At 41.3% G+C, this 18,640-nt stretch overlaps 1 long non-coding RNA gene across 3 annotated transcripts in view; it reads right to left on the reverse strand.

The window, feature by feature from the left end:
* Window positions 1–3,584: 3,584 nt before the first annotated feature.
* The window catches only part of LOC120095105 (uncharacterized), a 100,166-nt gene continuing 85,110 nt past the window's right edge, over window positions 3,585–18,640 (reverse strand). For all 3 annotated transcript variants that reach the window (XR_015631229.1, XR_015631227.1, XR_015631228.1), the window contains 3 exons: window positions 14,400–14,508; window positions 4,873–5,001; window positions 3,585–4,169 (listed from right to left, as the gene is read on the reverse strand). This is a non-coding gene — a long non-coding RNA (uncharacterized LOC120095105). The remainder of the gene's footprint in view (window positions 4,170–4,872; window positions 5,002–14,399; window positions 14,509–18,640) is intronic.

The following is an 18,640-nucleotide window of genomic DNA, read 5'->3' on the forward strand; positions in this document are numbered from 1 at the left end:
GTTCCCTCAGTTTGCATCAATTCCGTGTTCTTACTAGTAAATTGGGAGGGCGATAGAGAAAAATATTTTAATGGATCCTGTGTTGAAATTGTTCTGACAGGCTTTCCAATTATTGTGAGGCTGAGATCCTGGAATATTCCTGATACAAGTAATGCTTTCAGTTCCTTGGATCTCAGAGAGTAGCAGGAGTATTTTGTGAAGGGAGAGTGTCCCTGGATTTCTGTCTGTAATGTTTAGTGTTAATTGTCAGCTTGATAAAATTTAGATCCAATCACCTGGGAGATGAATCCTGGGCATGAGTTTGGTACAAGGGGTAATTTTGATTATGTTAACTAAAGTAGGAAGACTTGTCCACTGTGGGTGGTATCATTCCATGGCTGGGACCCTGAGCTGTGTAAGTAAAGAAATGAAGCAGAGCATCTGCCTGTATTCACGTATTACTCTGCTTCATGACTGTGGATGTGATGTGGACCACCTGCCTCAAGCTCCACCAATTTTACTTTCCTGCTACAATGGACTGAACCTTGATGTCCACAATACACAATGGCAGTTGCCAGAATAAAACCTTTCACCCCTGAGTAGCTTCTGCCAGAGTGCTTTATGACAGCAACAAGACAAAAACAAACAGACAAATAAAACACAAAGCAAGCAAACAAACAAAACACAAAGTAACAAAACAAAACTAACCTAACACACCAGGCACAGAGTTACTTCAGAAAGCATTGCTTTTGGAAAGCTGTGGTGGTTTGGATAGGATTGGCCTCCGTAGACTCATGGGTTTGAATGCTTGGCCCATGGGGAATGGTACTATTAGGAGGTGTGACTGTGTTGGAGTAGGTGTGTCACTGTGGGAGTGGGCTTTGAGGTCTCTATGCTCAAACTCCGCCCAGTGTGGAACTCGAGTCTCCTCCTGGATGCCTGCAGAAGATAGTTTCCTCTTGGCTGCCTTTGGATCAAGATGCAGAATTCTCTGCTCCTCTGGCACCCTGTCTGCTTGTATGCTGTCATGCTTTTGGCTATGATGATAATGGACTAAACCTCTGAAACTGTAAAACATCCCCAAATAAATGTCTCTAGAGAGAATCTCTTATGCAATGTTTAGAAGCATCACCTGTCAATAAAAAGCTATTGGCCTATTAGTGTAGGGAGGAAATAGGAGGTGGGAGTTCCAGTAGGGAGAGAGGATTCTGGGTTAGAGTCAGGCAAGAGAGATTTGACCTGTATGTGGAGGGAGATGGTCACACGAACCTGAGTAGAGGTAACTAACCATGTGGCAGGCTTTAAAATAGAATAAGTGGAATAGTAAGTTATGAGCTAGCAGGAATGAGCCAAAGCTTTTGGTCTAGGCAATTACTCATATTTCACTCTCAGAGTCTTTATTTTGTGAATTTGGACAAGAGTGGGAAAGCTCGATGTTACAGTTGTCCTTTATTCAAATGACCTTGGTCATGATGTCTCTTCACGGCAACTAAGACAGAAGTCTTAATGTCTGAGGGTTCACGTTGCTTCAGATACCCATGTGTTCATTTATTCTTTTTAACCTCTCCCCTTCAACCACCAACACTCAATAGTCCTACACCTGATACTGGGTCTTCCAGTGAATTGCCCCATGTGCTCTTGTGCAGTGGCCAGGAACACTGATAGCAACACAGCAGTGTTCAGGCAGGACACTAAATGGGCCAAAATTTAATTACTTTCCAAAGGTGATGCTCTTGGGAAGTGGCCTGGAGTCCAAGCTGTCAGCTTCTACAGTCATCTCTCCTAATGTATTTGCACTAAAAGGCAGGGACCTGACTTAGTGGCACAGCAGTAGCTTAGACAAGCCCGTGCAATCCCAATTAGTCACGCCGCATCGCAAGGCACTATGGGAAAAAGGAAAAACATGTTGACGTTTAGCTATTTAGTAGAACACCACCTTCCTTGGAGCACACTGGCTCAGTAAATACTCGAATAAAAAAGAAAACATAAGATCAGCTTGTGCGATTAAAAACCACTTTGAGCATGAGACTTCATTATATAAATTTTTGTTTCCTTTCCCATCCTGAGTCAGTTTGCTTCCTCGTCTTAGCCAAAGGGCACATGGTCTTTACAGCAGGGGGTTTCAAAGTCAAGTGAAGATTAACGAAGGATCAGGAACAGGCATGGAGGGAGGGCACCAGGCTCGGAGAACATTGGCAAACCCTTCTGAAAGGGACAACTGTGCTCTCGCTCAGAGGGCCTCTCAAAGTCGGGGAAGGGGCTGAGCCCCCACCGACTCCAATTTTCTAGGAGTTTTGTTTTCTTCATGAGAAAATGTAAATATGAATTGATTATTGAAACCTCAGACTTTTAGATGACTTACATGCAAATGTAAAATGCTTAAACTCTGTACTGCATAATAAAAAGGCCACACAATCCCACTTCCTGCTAATGGCTGGCATATTCCTTCAGGAAATGCATATGGATGAGTAGAGAGGGAATAAACAAAGATTTTCATTTCCTTCTTGAACTTACCTTGTAACTGGTAACTGCCATGAGTGACAGCACATGCTTGCAAGAGTCAAATCTAAGACAGTGAGCACACAGGTCAACAGAGGTGGTGGCTGCTGAGGGAAGTCACACAACAGTAGGTTCGGTGTGCCATGGAAATAAATCAAAGGGCATAAGTCAAGGGGCAAATGACCCAGCGCTAGAGCTCCATGTTTCCTGAACAACTATCTTCAGAGCTAGGGAGAGAGCTCAGTCAGCAAAGTGCTTGCCAGCAAGCATGAGGGCCGAAATGTGACACACGGCACCCAAAGTGAAAAGGCTGGCTATTGTGGACCACACTTGTAATCCCACTCCTTGGGAATTGGGACTGGTGGATCCCAGGGGCTTCACTGTCCAGCTGGTGTGGATGGGCTGGCAATCTCCAGCTGTAGTGAGGGACCTTGCTTTAAAAGAAATAAGATGAAGTATTAATGAAAACTTATAGTCTTAATCTCTGACACACACACATTCTTACACACAGGCACCCACACATGCACACATTCAGGCACACATATGCGTGTGCATGCATCTACACACACATGCACACAACAAAGAAATACAGAAATATTCTAAAATGTACGCGCTCACAAAGCTCCCTCAAAGGTTAAAGTGATCCCATGTAAAAGGAAAACCAACAAACAAGCAAATAGAAAAAAAAAAACAGTATTAAAATCATCATGGCATCTAATCAGATCATGCTATTGAGCTCTAAGAGTCAAAACAGCACAGCTGGAAGAGTGCCAGCTTCCCATCGGGAAAAGATTGGTGTCTGACAGGGGATGCTTTTCTGACCCTGCTTTGATTGCCACCTGCTGCGTATCCATATCGCAGAACCATCAGGTACCCACAGTTGTCTCAGTAGAGAGAAAAAAAAAGTAGAAGATTTAAAAGAAGGAAGAGACGAATTAAAAAGCCATGTGTCTTATGTTTGGGAGTGCTGCTGATTGAATCTTTGTAACATTTTGGGGGGAAATTTTTTTATGAGGCCGATGCTGCACGATGCTGCGTGATGCTGTTCGTTTCATAGCTGAGAAAGCGTCACTAACTTGCTCAGGATAAACAGCGAGAGGCCAAGGCAGAATTCAAATTAGATTTATTTTGAGTGTGACCGACTCCAAAACCCAAGTGCTTTTTTTTAAAAAACGATAATGATATCTATGTTGATAGTTATCCAGCACTCGCCTTGAATCAGTCAGGGCTCTCAGTGCTCTGCAATGGCTGATTCCTCGTGTTCTTCCTGAGTCAATCTGACAAGGTGCTTATGAGGAAATGCAAGAGGGTTCAGCCATTTCTCTATGTTCTGAACTGTATGAGAGGATGTCTCCAAGCATAAAGAAACCGGAAACTAGGAGGAGTGCCTTTAAGCACTGGATAGGGAGGCAGTGGGTGACAGGAAGGAAGCCGGCCCCTGCAGACATGGGTACAAAGAGAGAATCTGGCTTACAGGAGCCAAAAAGGAAAACATACCATATATGGGCCTTGTAAGAGAAAAAAAAACCACAGTTCGATGTTGAACTTGGATACAAAATTGAGAGCTTGAGACGTTCTTCGTAGTTAGAGTGGAGAACGTCACAGTCAGACGAGAACAGCTGATAGAATGCGAGTTCCAGCTGGGTCCCATCTGCTGGTGCCTGGTAGAATTCTCTTTGTGTCCTGATGGGCTGGGGTGCAAAGAATTGTATTTCAAAATACTTGTAAATTGGACTCTGATTTCTACATATCCAGGTTAGGCAAGGCACCACTGCCTGAGGAGGGACTCTTGATTTTTAGCTAATTATATTCGGCGAGCACTGCTGTGCTCCTATGGCCCCAACCTCCTTTCGCAGAGAACATCGAGTCCCCCAGATTGAAAGCACTATTGTGGACCACGGGGTTCTCATTCAGGAAAATGTGAAACAGAATTGCTCAGGTTTCATTTGATAACACCAGGAGCTTGTCAGCATGCTGGCCATTTGGGCTTTTTTTCCCCCCTGTTCTTTGGAAATGTAAAAGAGACTAAATTGAACTACACGAAGGAGGAAGAGGAAACCAATCCTCCTTCTTGAATAACGCAGGCCAGAGACCTAATGCTTACTAAGGACAAAGCATCTTTTCCCCCCTCTATGTGTGGACTGCCTGTGAGATTTCCTTAGAGATGAGCAGAGAGGCTGGTGCTGGTGCTGTTTGTCAATCAAAAGTCAGGTAAATAGGCTTCTGGTCTCTGGTCCTGTCATTCAGTCAGTTACATTTTAGAGTCCTTGCTTTCTGTCCTTCCTCTCTACAGGGGTTTACTAGGTTACTCAGGTTGGCTGTTTTCTCCCAGACTCAAGCAATTCTCCTGCCACAGCCCAACATGGCCCTGGCCTGCATGGTACCCCAGCAAACCTGGCTTGTCTTCTTATTGTGCGCCCAGTTTGTCCTGTGCCTTGGAGCAGAAATGGGTTGTTTCTCACTCATCATTATTTTGTTTATCCCATAGATGCTGGTCCTAACTAGGAGGCTTTCTTGGGTCTCCTGAGAACAGAAAGTGATGACTTGGTATGAATATTTGGTTATGGGTATTTGAGGTGTGTATGAGGGAGGGGTAGATCAAAAGAGGAGGAGTAAATTCTATAAAACATTGAATTTCTGGACATAGTGGACTCAGGAAACATTTTATTAACTTTTCCTTTTCTTTCTCTTTTTTTCTCTCTTTCTTCCTTTCTTGTTTTGTTCGGTTTGTCTGTTTATTTTAGACATAGAGCACTTCTCTGTGTACACTTGGTTATCCTGGAACTTTCTCTGTAAATCAGTCTAACCTTGATCTCAGAGATCCATATGCCTCTGTCTGCATCCACAAAAGCCTGACCCATATTAATTCACTTCTTGTCTAGCTAGTTGTTACTCAGACTTTCTTTATGAACCATTTTTTTTCTGTTTAGGTAAAGTATGTTGGAGGTTCAATTTTAATTGTAAAAACCTGTGGATTACTAATGATATAGAAATCTAACTGTCCACAGGAGGCAGCATGTCCCAAGTAAAGAAAGAGGAGGGGCTAAGGTAGGTGGGCCATGCTTTGTCTGTGGATGAGATGATAAGAAGTTTGTAGTTGCACACTGACCTAAGAACACACAAAACGCATTCCTGGTTATTCATTGTAGACGCTGGCTTTGCATTCACATATGCAAGGAAGCAAGCAAAACCAGTGCTTGGCCCACGATTGCTGTACCCAAGACTGTGCTGTGCAAAGCCTTTCTTTTTACTGATTTATTTAATCTGTGATTTTGAGATGTCAGATTATTTTTTTGCACATTACAGGTGAGAAGATTGAAATCTCAGTGTCCTAATAAATTGTTCGGCTGAATAACTAAATGATTAAATAATGTATCCTGGCATCCAACACACTTTCACCGAGTTTAATCACAGGCCCCTTTTGGTACTTAGAACATGTCAATTGTCGTGTTTTGAATGTTAACTACTCCCCATAGGCTTCAGTATTTGAAAAGCTGGTTCCCAGAGGGTGCCATCGTTTTGAAAGGCTTTGGAAGGTTTGGTTGGTGGGGCCTCATTGGAAGAGGGGTGGCCCCACTTCCTGCCTGCTGTCTGCTTCATGAGTGTGCTTGCAATGTGATCAGTCACCTTACACACCTGCCACCATGCCTCCTTCACCACAACAGAATGTAATCCAGAATAAGCCCTTCCTCCCTTAAGTTGTTTCTTGTCTGGCATTTGATCCCCACATACAAAATTTAACTAAGGTACCAGGGAACCTTAAATAAGATCAACTACATTCAGTGAGTTTATATTAAAGTGGAGAGAGCTAAGCCACACATACAACAAATAAGCAAATCAAGTAACATATGAAAAGATATTAAATGGCATTTTAAAAGTGGGAAAAATAGGTTGAAAGGGACACTGAAAGAATCCAGAGGAAAAGCAAATGCTGCTCCTATGAAATGAACTTGAGGGTCAGGGGAAGGGGAGGGAGGTCCCTCAGTCTACACTTCCCTGGAAGCAGGTAGGACATGGACTTGGACACAGACAATCTACTTGATCAGTGACCCCAAGATGCAGAAATGAGGACATGGAGAGAACATGAAGGAGGACAAGAAAGCCTAAGCTAGAAACTCTAGAAAGGTGACTGCTTCCTCCCTTGTCTCCTAACATGGAGGATCTGGAGACCACAGAGTTAGGGTGTTTCATGGTTCTTCTGCTGAGGGGGTCTTCATCGATCATATTCATGTAGATTTCTCTCTGACTCCTAAATACGAGCTAAGAGTAGTAGATCTTGTTGTTGGACGAAGACCCAGAGCACGAAGATGAGAACAGAGACTGGGAAATGGCTAAATGAGTGATAGTACTTGATATGCAGCATTAGGACACAAGTTTGAATCCTCAACACCCATGTAAAATTCAAGCATGGCCATGTTCGAGTATGACTGCAGAGCTATGAGAGGGGGGAAAGATAGGAGGGTCACTGGGGCTTCCTGGCTGAATATATAACATACACATGTGTAAGCCACTCAGACACAAACACATACATACATCTACAAAGCAGAAGAGAGTGGGGGTGAGAAATAAAGAAAAAACTGAAAGACAGTGGCCCTTATAACCATAAATGTTTTACAATCTACTTTAATGAGCATTCAACCTCTTCTCTTGCCCACCACCCAGAGGAGGTAGTGAAAGAGAAAAGTTGATAGGGTATGAGGGAAGTGGACTTGTTTAGCAATAGTTCTTTGGGGGCAAACTTGATCTTCTTTGGCAGTAGGTCAGTCCCATAGCAAACACCAAATATGATTCAGCAGCTACAGTCCAGTCCTCTAGGCAGGCAGACACCACACATAAACCAGCAGCTGTAGTTCAATCCTGAAGAAACCTCAAGGCTTGCCAACCAGCCTGAGACCATACAAGCAATTCTTGTGTGAGTTTCTCCCAATGTTTCCATTACCAAAAGCTGAGCTCAACAACACTATGTAAGGCGGACCAATACATGCATGTAATTAGTAAAGAATAGTGAGGTAGAGCAACCTGGACCAATGCTCAGTGCTCATCTCCTACAGTCTGTAGGGTCATATTTATAACCCCTTATCACATTGCTTTTCACATATTTGCTATATCAAAACATGCTTCCACTTGTGTCTGCTTCAGGAAAATATCCCTTCAAGTATCTACTTGAGCAAGACATCTTTTCACATGTTTGGCCCAGCAAAACATCATTGGACATAACTTGACTTTCCAAAGAAACTAGACGTTTTCAATTCAGGCCCTTAGACCATTCAGCATGTGTGACCTAGGGTACCATGCTGCAATTCAGAAGCCACTCAAGGACATTAGGAATGAGACATATAAAGCCATGCTAACTTCTTCCCTTCACTCTCATGACTCCATCTAGTTAGATTTGAGAGATCTATACCAATGATTAAGGAGTTTGGGACATTGTATTATGAGCCTCAGAGCCAATATTAATAAACAGCTTTAAAGAAAACACCAGCACTAAGGTTACATATAGCAAGAAGGAGATGTTCAAAAGGTCAATGGTTATCAAATTGGTTTATCAAACTACTAGGTCCCAGATAAGTCAACAGTGATGTAGGATATGAGCGAGTTTGGGGCTGCTAAGGAAACCTGCACAGAAAGGAAGCAGGAGTGTCACTGAGAGGGTGGGAGACAAAAGAGGAACCAGAAAAATAGGAATATACCTCTACATTAGAATGAGGGATATCATTCAGGACATACTTTAGGAAGAAGAGGACCAAAAGACACATTATAGCAATATCTCTAAGATAAACAGGGCAGTGGTGGCATCAGAGGAAAGCACCAGGAGAATCTGGAGGACCTGGTCATTGCTATTGAGTAACACTTCTGAGGTCAACATGAGAGACGAAGAGATGATAAAGATGGACTTGGGGAATGAAAACAATGCACAACTTATAGATGATGAACTTGAGAAATCTGTAGCTGGGATCTTCTACCCATCACAATATTGACTGTGGTTTTAAACTCATCCTGAACCAGGAAAGGAATGCACAATCTCCACAAACACCAGATTGGAAGCTAGAGACAAGAAGGGCATCAAGATTGGGTGAATTCAATGCTGCAGTTTGCCTAAGTCCCTATCATCACCTCTCACAGGCCTTTGGAGTTGCCAGGGGGAATTCTGTGGTTCCCAGCATAGGCGTGATTTTCTCATGGGCTACAAATGTTTCCTCTGGAGGAGAAGCCAGTTCTGAGGCTTCAAAATAATGTGCAGGCTGCTGCCTTTGATAACTCAGGAACTCCTCATTCTGTCGCAAACTGGTGCTAAGTATTAATAAGGGAAAGACTGGCAGGCAGATTTTTATCTCCACCCCACCCCCATGGTTCCCCAGTCCTTCAGCTTCTATGGCAACAGCCTCCCGACTGGCTTCTCCTTCTGTGATTTCTTTCTCATGGCAGCCTCTCTGGTTTGTAAGTTCTCAAAGCTCGGTGTTATCATTTGATTTTCTACTTCTGATGTCTAAACAACATGCAGTTCATAAGTATATTTTATGTGTTTTATCTTGGCATTTACAACCATCCATGACCTAATATCTGCTTCTCTTTTTTTGTCGTAACTAACTTAATGTGGTATAGATTTTAGCCAAATTAAATTTCAGATATCCTTAATTCATGACCAGCATTTTCCTAATGTGATAACTGACCCAGTTTTCTTCCTGTTACTCTAATAAAATACTCTGAGAAAATCTACTTTTTGGAGAAAGGGAATTTTATATCACAAATTCCAGGCTTAAGTCCATCATTGCAAAGGAACCAAGGCAGGAATTTAAAGAAGCTAACCACACCCACAGCCAAGAGCAGAGAAAAAGGAATGCATGCATGCTTACTACTCAATTGACCTTCACTCTTAAATAGGCCAGGACCCAAATATAGGGACTGGTGCTACCCACAGTCGGCTGGGTCTTCCCACATCCATTAACATAATCAAGACAGTCCCTCACAGACATTGTCACTGGCCAAACTGATCTACACAATCCCTCATTGAGACTGTCTTTCCAAGTGAACTAGATTATGTCAACTTTATATTTAAAAACTAAACATCATAATGACTCTTCATATTTTCTATCTGTTAATAATCGTAAAAGAGCCAAGCTCAATGTGACCTCTAAAAAGAACTGAAAGGCCTACTTTTCACCACACCTTTATGATAAGGGCAACCAACAGTGACCTGCTCTCCTCACATGTCCTTTTATGAGCACCATAGTTCTGTAATATGGACTTTAGAGGGAAATTTCCCTAATTACAGGTCTTGTAACTTAATGTAAAAATAAAATACTAGTTCCAGACCTCCAGAGAGGTGGGCAGAGGTAAGGTGGTGATACAAAGTCTCTGAGTGGAAAAAATGAATCCAAGGCTTGATTGACAGCATGAAGGTTCTTTATGTACAATCCCTCCTCTGGTTATGGAAGATGTGTGTTTTGTCAGCAGTATTTACCCAAGGCCTCCTGTATTCTAGTGGGACTCCAACTGAAGAGCAAATTTGGCTTCTGAGCTCAGAAGATTAATTATGGTCAAGTAGGGTCAGGAAGAGTGCTGAAGATCCTGATTTGATTTGCTAGAAAGTCCCAGAGAACCCCAAAGGCTGTTTCCTGATTCATTTAGAGAACATAGGTTAGTGTCAGAGCTGTACAAAGACTAGAGTCCAGGGAAGATAGAACCAAGTATCCAGCTCTCATCTCCAGTGCCAGTGAGCAGGTATCATGGAATTCCCCCAAAGCAATGTGCCATAACATTGCTATGTTCAAAATATTGCCAACCATGAACATTAATGTCCAGGACCTTTATTGGATATCAGTCACAAAGGTAGGTTCACCAGAGTGACTGATATTAGATAGTCCCTGAGAGGCCAAAGAAATATAGCATGTACAAAGCCCTAGCTGAATAACAATGGGCATTCACCATAAGTCACATTGTAGTATAAGCATCAAGGTGAGCCCAAGTCACCAGATATACCCAGAGACTTACTGCACAAGTGTCCCATGGGCTTTATAATATTCTGCCAGGCCCCTCAAGAACCACTCATGAAGTCCTTTACAACAGGTGGGGTTCCAGAAAGCATGAGTGAATGAATTAATCCTTTTTCTCACAGGTGGGATTCTGTTCCATAATCATAACACAAAGACAAAGATGATAAAATCATGGCTTTTAAAGTGAGCAAGGGGGGTTGGGGATTTAGCTCAGTGGTAGAGCGCTTGCCTAGGAAGCGCAAGGCCCTGGGTTCGGTCCCCAGCTCCGAAAAAAAAGAACCAAAAAAAAAAAAAGTGTAAAGTGAGCAAGGGTTGAGACAGTCTGTGAGCTCATTTGTTTGAATTCACAATCAAGTCCAAGTCTCCATATGTATAGTAAAGTCTGAGCATCTACAATTTTGAAAACTTCCCCTTGATTCTGACAACCATTCTTAAGTCTGGAGACTCTAAAAACTGTCAGGAGTTTAAAAACCCAACTTGAATCAAATGACCTCATTATGAAACTTATCTCTTGCTACTTAATTTGGAGCCAGTAATTTCTGTGCTTTATATCTTAATTCGGCAAAAAAAAAAAAAAAGGAAAATAACAGTTGTGCTTGGATTCTAGAAAGGGTTCTAGAAAAGACTTCTGTGATTATCTGAAAGCTTTCCTACTTTGATATTTTTGAAGGTGGAACTGCATTTGTAAACGGACTTGGGATCATTTTCATTCAACAAAATGAACAGGTCTACAATGTTTTAACTCTTGCTTATATTTTAAAAATAAGTTTTACTCTGAGCTGTGCACTTTAGTACAGGAGTGGTGATGACTAGCATGAGTGGTAGGTGAGGATCGGTCCATGTATCTCATGATAACCCATGTGGTGTAGGATGTGATAAGAGATCTTGGGGGATTTAAAGCTTCCTGGGTTGAGATCCATGGGTTGAGATGACTTGCATCAGTCTCTTCACTAGTGACAAGTCAATATTTTATGATTCAGCAGTAATTTAAGAGAAATTTGTCTTATTGACAACATATGGAACTGCTGTAGTATCAACTGATGGATTCTAGGACTAATGTGTTGCCTGTTACACACTCTGGAGGGATTGGTTCACACATATAAAAGAATCTCCATCTCAGATAACACCCTCAGGAGACTGAACTGCTTAGAGAAGTATTTTCAAAGATGTTTATTGAATAACCTATCAAGGAAAAAAGTATCTATAAATTATGTATGAATTTCCCTATTTTAATATGAAATATCATAAAATATTTTAGTGCTTTAGGTCATAAAATGTTATTAAAACTGCTTATAAAATAATAATTAAAATAAAGTTTAAGGTACCATTATTTATTATTAGAATAAAATGCAATAGGGTAATGGTATCTTATTTTGAAGTGTTCTAATACTTTGGTAAATTGGTTTAAGGTTTAAAGTTCCATGTTTATGACTATATCAACAACTTTAAAATCTGACAAAGACTTCATGAACTTATAATTCCCTATAAATTAGATGGACAACAGTTCAAATAGCATCAAGTTACTACACTTTGGGTCATTGCCAGAGAGACAGGATCTCAGTTGAGATCCAATGTCTTTATAATGAGTGTGTGTTTCCTACTCTCAGGAAAGAAAAGGTGCTATAGGGCTGGGGCTTCTTAGTGGGCAAAGCACCTGCTACACAAACAGGAAGACATGAGTTCATATCCCCAGATCCCATAAAGAGCCTGACATGGCTTCAAGATTCTGTAATCCCTGTGCTCTTCCAGAAAGACAGGAAGTGGGAACAAAACAATGGAAGAAACTCCAGGGCCAGCCAGCCAGCCTGATGTAAGCAATCCTGAACAAGAGACCCTGTCTCAGACAGGGTGGAAATTGACAATCCAGACTGTTCTCTGACTTCCATATGCACCCCTACACACACACGCACACACACACACACACACACACACACACACACACACACACAAATGGAGATTCTTAAGATGAAAATAGAAAATCCACCTTTAAGAGTCATCCTTGGCAGGCTTGCAACCCCACAAAAACAACAATGCCAACCAACCAGAGCTTCCAGGGATAAAACCACTACCCAGGGCTCCAACTGCATATATAGCAGAAAATAGCCTTGTTGGGCACCAGTGGAAGGGGAAGCCCTTGGTCCTGCCAAGGTTGGACCCCCAGTGCAGGGGAGTATTGGGGGGGTAGGGTCATAATGAGGGTGGATGGGGGCACACCCTTATGGGGGAGGAGGAGGGGATAGGGGGCTTATGGACAGGAAACTGGGAAAAGGAATAACATTTGAAATGTAAATAAAGAAATATATCCAAAAAAAAAGAGTCATCGTTGGCATCAAATACCTACTGTCTATACTATGTGCATGCAGTCAGTGCCTGACCCTGGCCAACATGACTCTCAGCTCTTTTTAATTTTATCAACTGCCACTTTTCCTCTATTGTATATAAGATGAAGAATGGAAATAAACAGAAATCTAAGTAAGACTCATTGGACTTTTCCATGCAGGCCTCAGAGCACTGTGCAAAAGACATTAGTCTTTCGACAAAAAGCAAACTACCAAGGACAACTCCAGAAATAGGATCCTGTGAGTGATAAGATAGTACCCTAGCTGCCCATGTTCTTATTTTATTTCAGCATTAGCATCACCTGAAACATGATAGAAGAAAAGTTCTTTGCCTGTATCTCAGACTGACTCTGCAGGTGGGACCCCAGCTATGTCTTTCCTCTCTCTCTCTCTCTCTCTCTCTCTCTCTCTCTCTCTCTCTCTCTCTGTCTCTAAGCTGTCTTGGCCCTTTATGCCCAGGCAGCGCGTGTATCTATTCGCATAATTCTTACAACTTCCATACAGTCAATCCAGTGCAGTAGTCAGTACAAAATATTCTGTTTACTCTTCAACATCCCCCAGGAGACTCTGTTGTAGCCTAAAGCTTTAGAATGGCTGTGTGGTATGTCTTTGTGCTGGGCATGATTACTTCGAAAATATTTCCAAAATTTTCTGCTATCAGTGGCCAGTCTCTGAGCAAATGGTGCAGAGTTCATAGCGAGAGGTGAAGGACAGTGGTTGATAATGGTCTCGAGCTAACTTCGTGTATTCAGTTAAGAGTCTTAAAAGGGAAGAAAGAAAAATGCAAACATCAAGAACCTCCAGTAAAGCTATTTGCCCATCCTTAATGGATGGTCATTTGAAAGGACATGGGAAGATAGGAGAATGGTCAAGAAAGGAAAGATGAAAAATATATAACAAGCCTCATGCCAAGGGGTTCAATTTTAACTGCTATTATTCAGTTGGAAAGATGAACCCCTGTAGACATATTAGCTAATCAGAGAATTGATAACTGTATCAGAACATCTTTCCTACTTCCTACTTCCTACTTCCTACTACCTACTTCCTACTTCCTACTTCCGGGGAAGAACAGGTCTTATGTGGTATCCTTGGACAAAGCAGAAAAGATTTCTACTAAGTTACTTTTTGTGCTGTGTGCTCCGGAGGACAAGCACTGCTAGGCTGTCTTCCAGTTTAGAGGTGGATTTTGGCAAGCCAGTACTTACCACAGAGCTAAAACCCATACTCAGTACAGTCTGAAATTCAGGTCGATGGTTTCTCTCTGAATGAGGAGTGGGCTGAGGCAGTCCTTGCACGTGCTCAGAATTGTTCCACTTTGTTCTTATTCGCACGTATGATTTCTGTCATTGCCTCTCTGTGCTGATGATGCACCTTAGGCAGATTTCTTCAGCCTTCTAAGCAACATGGATTTCACATACGTTCCACCATGCTTAGCCCTATTCTTAAATGTTGTACACACCTTTTCTTATTAGGAACAGGACTCCTTCCTTATCCCATAAAATGACTTTGGCATATAAGAAAAACTACCTTTAAAAAAATGCTGATCTAATCCTCATCTTATTAATACCTCTATTAATTTAAAACTCACTGGATAGTTGGCCTCTTTAGCCATATTTGATTCCCGTGGGCTTCTTAGATTTTATTTTTATTATTTCTGGAACTGAAGCAAGAAGACCTGCAGTTTGTGACCGTCTCGTCTGAAAAACACATAAAAATTACTTACAAATAATTACTAAGAAATGAATGTTCCCTGCCTTACAAAAGAAATCAAGTGTTCTTTAGGAACATAGAGAAAAACTTGGAAAATTGAAAAGTTTGTAAATGTGAAATTCTGTAATGTGAAATGTGAAAATTCTTCATTCTTTTTAAAAAACTAAATACATGTCTTTAATCTTTAAAAATAAAGTATAATTGCAATCATTCCTGCCTTCTCCTCCCTCAATTCCCCTCTTTATTCCTTCACTCCATTTTCAAAGTCAAGTCCTTTTATTCTCTGTCAGAGAGACAGAGACAGAGACAGACAGGCAGGCAGGCAGGAAGGCAAGAAGTCAGGCAGATAGAAGAGAAGAGAAACATTATAGATGATAGATAGATAGATAGATAGATAGATAGATAGATAGATAGATAGTAGATAGATGATAGATAGATAGATAGATAGATAGATAGATAGATAGATAGATAGATGATAGGTAGGTAGATAGATAGATAGATAGATAGATAGATGATAGATAGATAGATGATAGGTAGATAGATAGATAGATAGATAGATAGATAGATAGGTAGATAGATAGATAACGATTTGAATCTGTTTATTGTTGTTTATATGTACATTTTTTTTTCAGGGCTGACCACTTGGGATTAGATAACCACTATACCCATGCAATCTCTAAATTTTGACTACTTAGATAAATTTCTTGAGCTTAAATTGATCTGGCCTTTTCTCCCAACCAACAGCCTTATCAGCCTCTCTTCCTTCTCTTTCATGGTTTAAAAAAAAGTAAGGACAATAAGCCAAGTTCACCCTGGTCTTTTTGGATGTGGTATTATCATCAGAATGCAGAACTTCATGTACCTCGATGTGCAGGGCACTGGGGCAAGAGCAGGATCATATTTTTACAAGTTAAAGGGCAGAAAGAAGAAATGAAGGTAACGATGTCTGTAGACACAGATGTCAGGGCATCCATTGTACTAACAGAGCTCTGAGGAATGCCTAGTCCATCCAGAAAGGAGAGCAGTTCACAGAAAGCATGCTTGAAAATACCTGGAAAATTTATTTGGATTTTTAGGCAGACCACCTGTTTTTAAATAATTATCTGTGCTGTCACATAGCAAGGTAGATAGGCTGTCAGTGGGGAACAGCTCAATTATAACCCCATCTTGCTACTGAATGTGAAGGTCTCTTGGAAGCAAGAAAAGGAAGAGAAGAAAAACACTAAAGTTTTTTTCCAAACCAGATGTTGCTTTGAAATTTAATGGAGATCACTCAATTCCACTTCTCTCATTAATGAAGCTGTGAAATGCTAGAACCTGAGTTAATGGGTTGGCTGTGCAGGAAGGGTTGAGAACCAAGAGTTCTTCAGCAACGAGTACTATTAAGCCGTGATGAGGGGCCCTGGGTGCAAGACCCACCCATGGGCTTTATCCTTGAAGTCCATCACTATGCCAGAAGTTCCCCAAGTCTCACCTGAACAAGAATCAGTTATCAAATGAAATTGGGTTCTACTGAGCATTTCCACCATTAGTCATAGATGGCTCCTGCTCTCTAAAGTCAGGTGATCTACTTCCCTCACAGATGACAGCCCAAGAAAATGGACATGGAACTCTAACTCCACCCCACCCCCCACAGATTCTGATCACATACATAAAGCAGCACCTCATAGCTAAGGAAAAGCAACACATCTCAAAAGAGCCCCCTCAGAGCAGGGTTCTACTGATTTCAAAATGTGGTTTTCCCAGGTTAAATACCAATTGATATAAAAAGGATTTTCACTGGAGGGAAGCCAGCTTAGTAGTTACCTTGGTCTAGTAGTTATCTCTTAATTTAGGTCTTTTTCAGTCATCAATTCCATTTGAAAATACATTAAAAGGAAATTGCCTATGACTTAAGAAAGAATGTGCATTTTAGATGTGATATATGAAAGTTCCTCATGAAGGAGGCTTCTGGGTAAGTGTAGTCTTGGTGAACACAGCATACTCAAAACTATGAAAATACCTAATGGTGAAGCAATTCCTATTTTATTCTTCCTTTTGATACATAGATATGCATGTGTGTACCTATGTATATTGTATATATCTGTACAGGAAGGGTGAGGGTCAGAGAGGAGAGAAACTATAGCCTGTTCAGGGAACTGGCTACTGTTGTTATTTTTCTATGGGGATAACAGACACAGGTGGGCAGCAAAAGGCAGAAGATGGAGGAGTGACCATAGAGGCAAGTGAGCCCATTCCTGATGGAGGAATTCCAGACATGCCCCAAACAATGCTTTTGATAACAGGAAATGTATTCAACCTCTGGGGTAGCATTGCCTCAGCATTGGTGAAGGAAGGAATTAAAGTCATTAAACACATTTATCTGTCTCTGTTACACACCAAGCACAAGGGAGAGCACATAGAAAACAGCAAGAACTGAATTAATTAATTAGTTAATTAATTAACAACAAACACTAATACAGACATGTTAAGTAAATGCAGAGTCATCTCAACAGTGCCCATGAGAGATTGTTTTTAGGCTTGCAGTGCTCCCCGGAATATGGGCACAGTCATGTCTTGAGGCTGCCCTATAGCTTAGAGTGTTTCTGTCCTGTAGTTCCCACCATCTAGAAACCACCTTTCAAAGCAATTTACAGAGCAGAGCTAGGAGTACAAATCCTAGGTCTACTGACCAATTTTGTCCATCCCTCAAATGTTAAGGTCAAAGATCCCTCATTCTACCTTAAACAAGAACACATGTTTTCCACAAAGCATGGAAGGATGATCGTTCTTTCTCTTTTCCAGTTCTGCTGAGTTATATTCAGCAAATAAAAACTATATGTGTATATATATACATATATATATTTAAATTTTTCAGTGCAATGCTTTAACACATATATATGTCACACAGTGGTTATTTTGATCAAGCTTGTTGGTATGACCCTCATCTCATGCAGTGATCATATGTATTGTGAGAATACTCAAAATCCACACCATCTAATTGTAACAAATTGTATTAAATACATGGGTAGGATCATTATCTTCGGTGACCATGTTGGACATTAGAACTGGAGAATACACGCGGAGAGCACTGATGTGACCTTGGCCATCACCCTTGGAAAACACCATCCCTTTCTGTTTCTAGAACATTAATATTCTTAGATTCCACATATAAGTGAGATCATGAGAACTTTTTATTTCTTTGTCCAGCTTAGTTCAACCAAGTAACCTTTAGGTTCATAGATACTGCTATAAATGACAAATTTCCTTGGTTTCTTATGACTGAATGATACTCTGTGTGTGTGTGTGTGTGTGTGTGTGAGAGAGAGAGAGAGAGAGAGAGAGAGAGAGAGAGAGAGAGAGAGAGGAGAGATGCTTATTCATGTATTCTCAAACATTTGAGTTGGTTCCATATTTTGACTATTGTAAATAATTCCAAAGTGAACATGAGAAGGCAGAAAAAGCTCTCTTCAAGACTCCCCGAATTACATAGCTGAGCAAACATTACATTTAGTTCTATCGTCACCCCCTTACCATTTCCCTAATGACTCCACACATTCATCCTCCCACCAACCATACACAAAACCCTGCTTCTCTCTCCATTCTTCCTGGCATTTGTTAACCTTTGGACTTTTAATAGTAACCTTCCTTGCCATCCTATCAGGTGTGCTGAGGTCTCACTGTGCTCCAATCTGTATTTTCATAAGGATTGGTGGCATTCAGTGATTTCCTGTATACCTGTTGACTACTTTCATATTTTCCCTGTAGAAACGTTTGCCAAAACCTTTGTCCATTCTTTAATGGGAGTTATCCTTTTTCCTTCTGCCGTTGAGCCTCTTATGCATAATGAATAGCAACATCTTACCAACTACAGGGCTGTCAAATTCTCCCCATGTTGTTGCTTTCAAAAAAACTCCATGACCAAAAGAACCCTTGTGGGGGAAAGGGTTTGTTGCTTAAACTTTCTAGTCACGGTCCGTCTTTGAGGGAAGTCAGGGCAGGAACCCAAGGCAGGAACCTGAAGGCAGGCTGTTTGCTGTTCTATGCAACACTACCTCTGAGCAGAGAACGTACTAACCAACAGGGAAGTCCAGAGCCATGGAGGCAGCCTGCCTGGAGCTCACTCTCAGAATCATGTTC

The sequence above is a fragment of the Rattus norvegicus genome, chromosome 10, assembly GCF_021556685.1.
Source record: "Rattus norvegicus strain SHRSP/BbbUtx chromosome 10, alternate assembly SHRSP_T2T, whole genome shotgun sequence".
Taxonomy (NCBI): domain Eukaryota; kingdom Metazoa; phylum Chordata; class Mammalia; order Rodentia; family Muridae; genus Rattus; species Rattus norvegicus.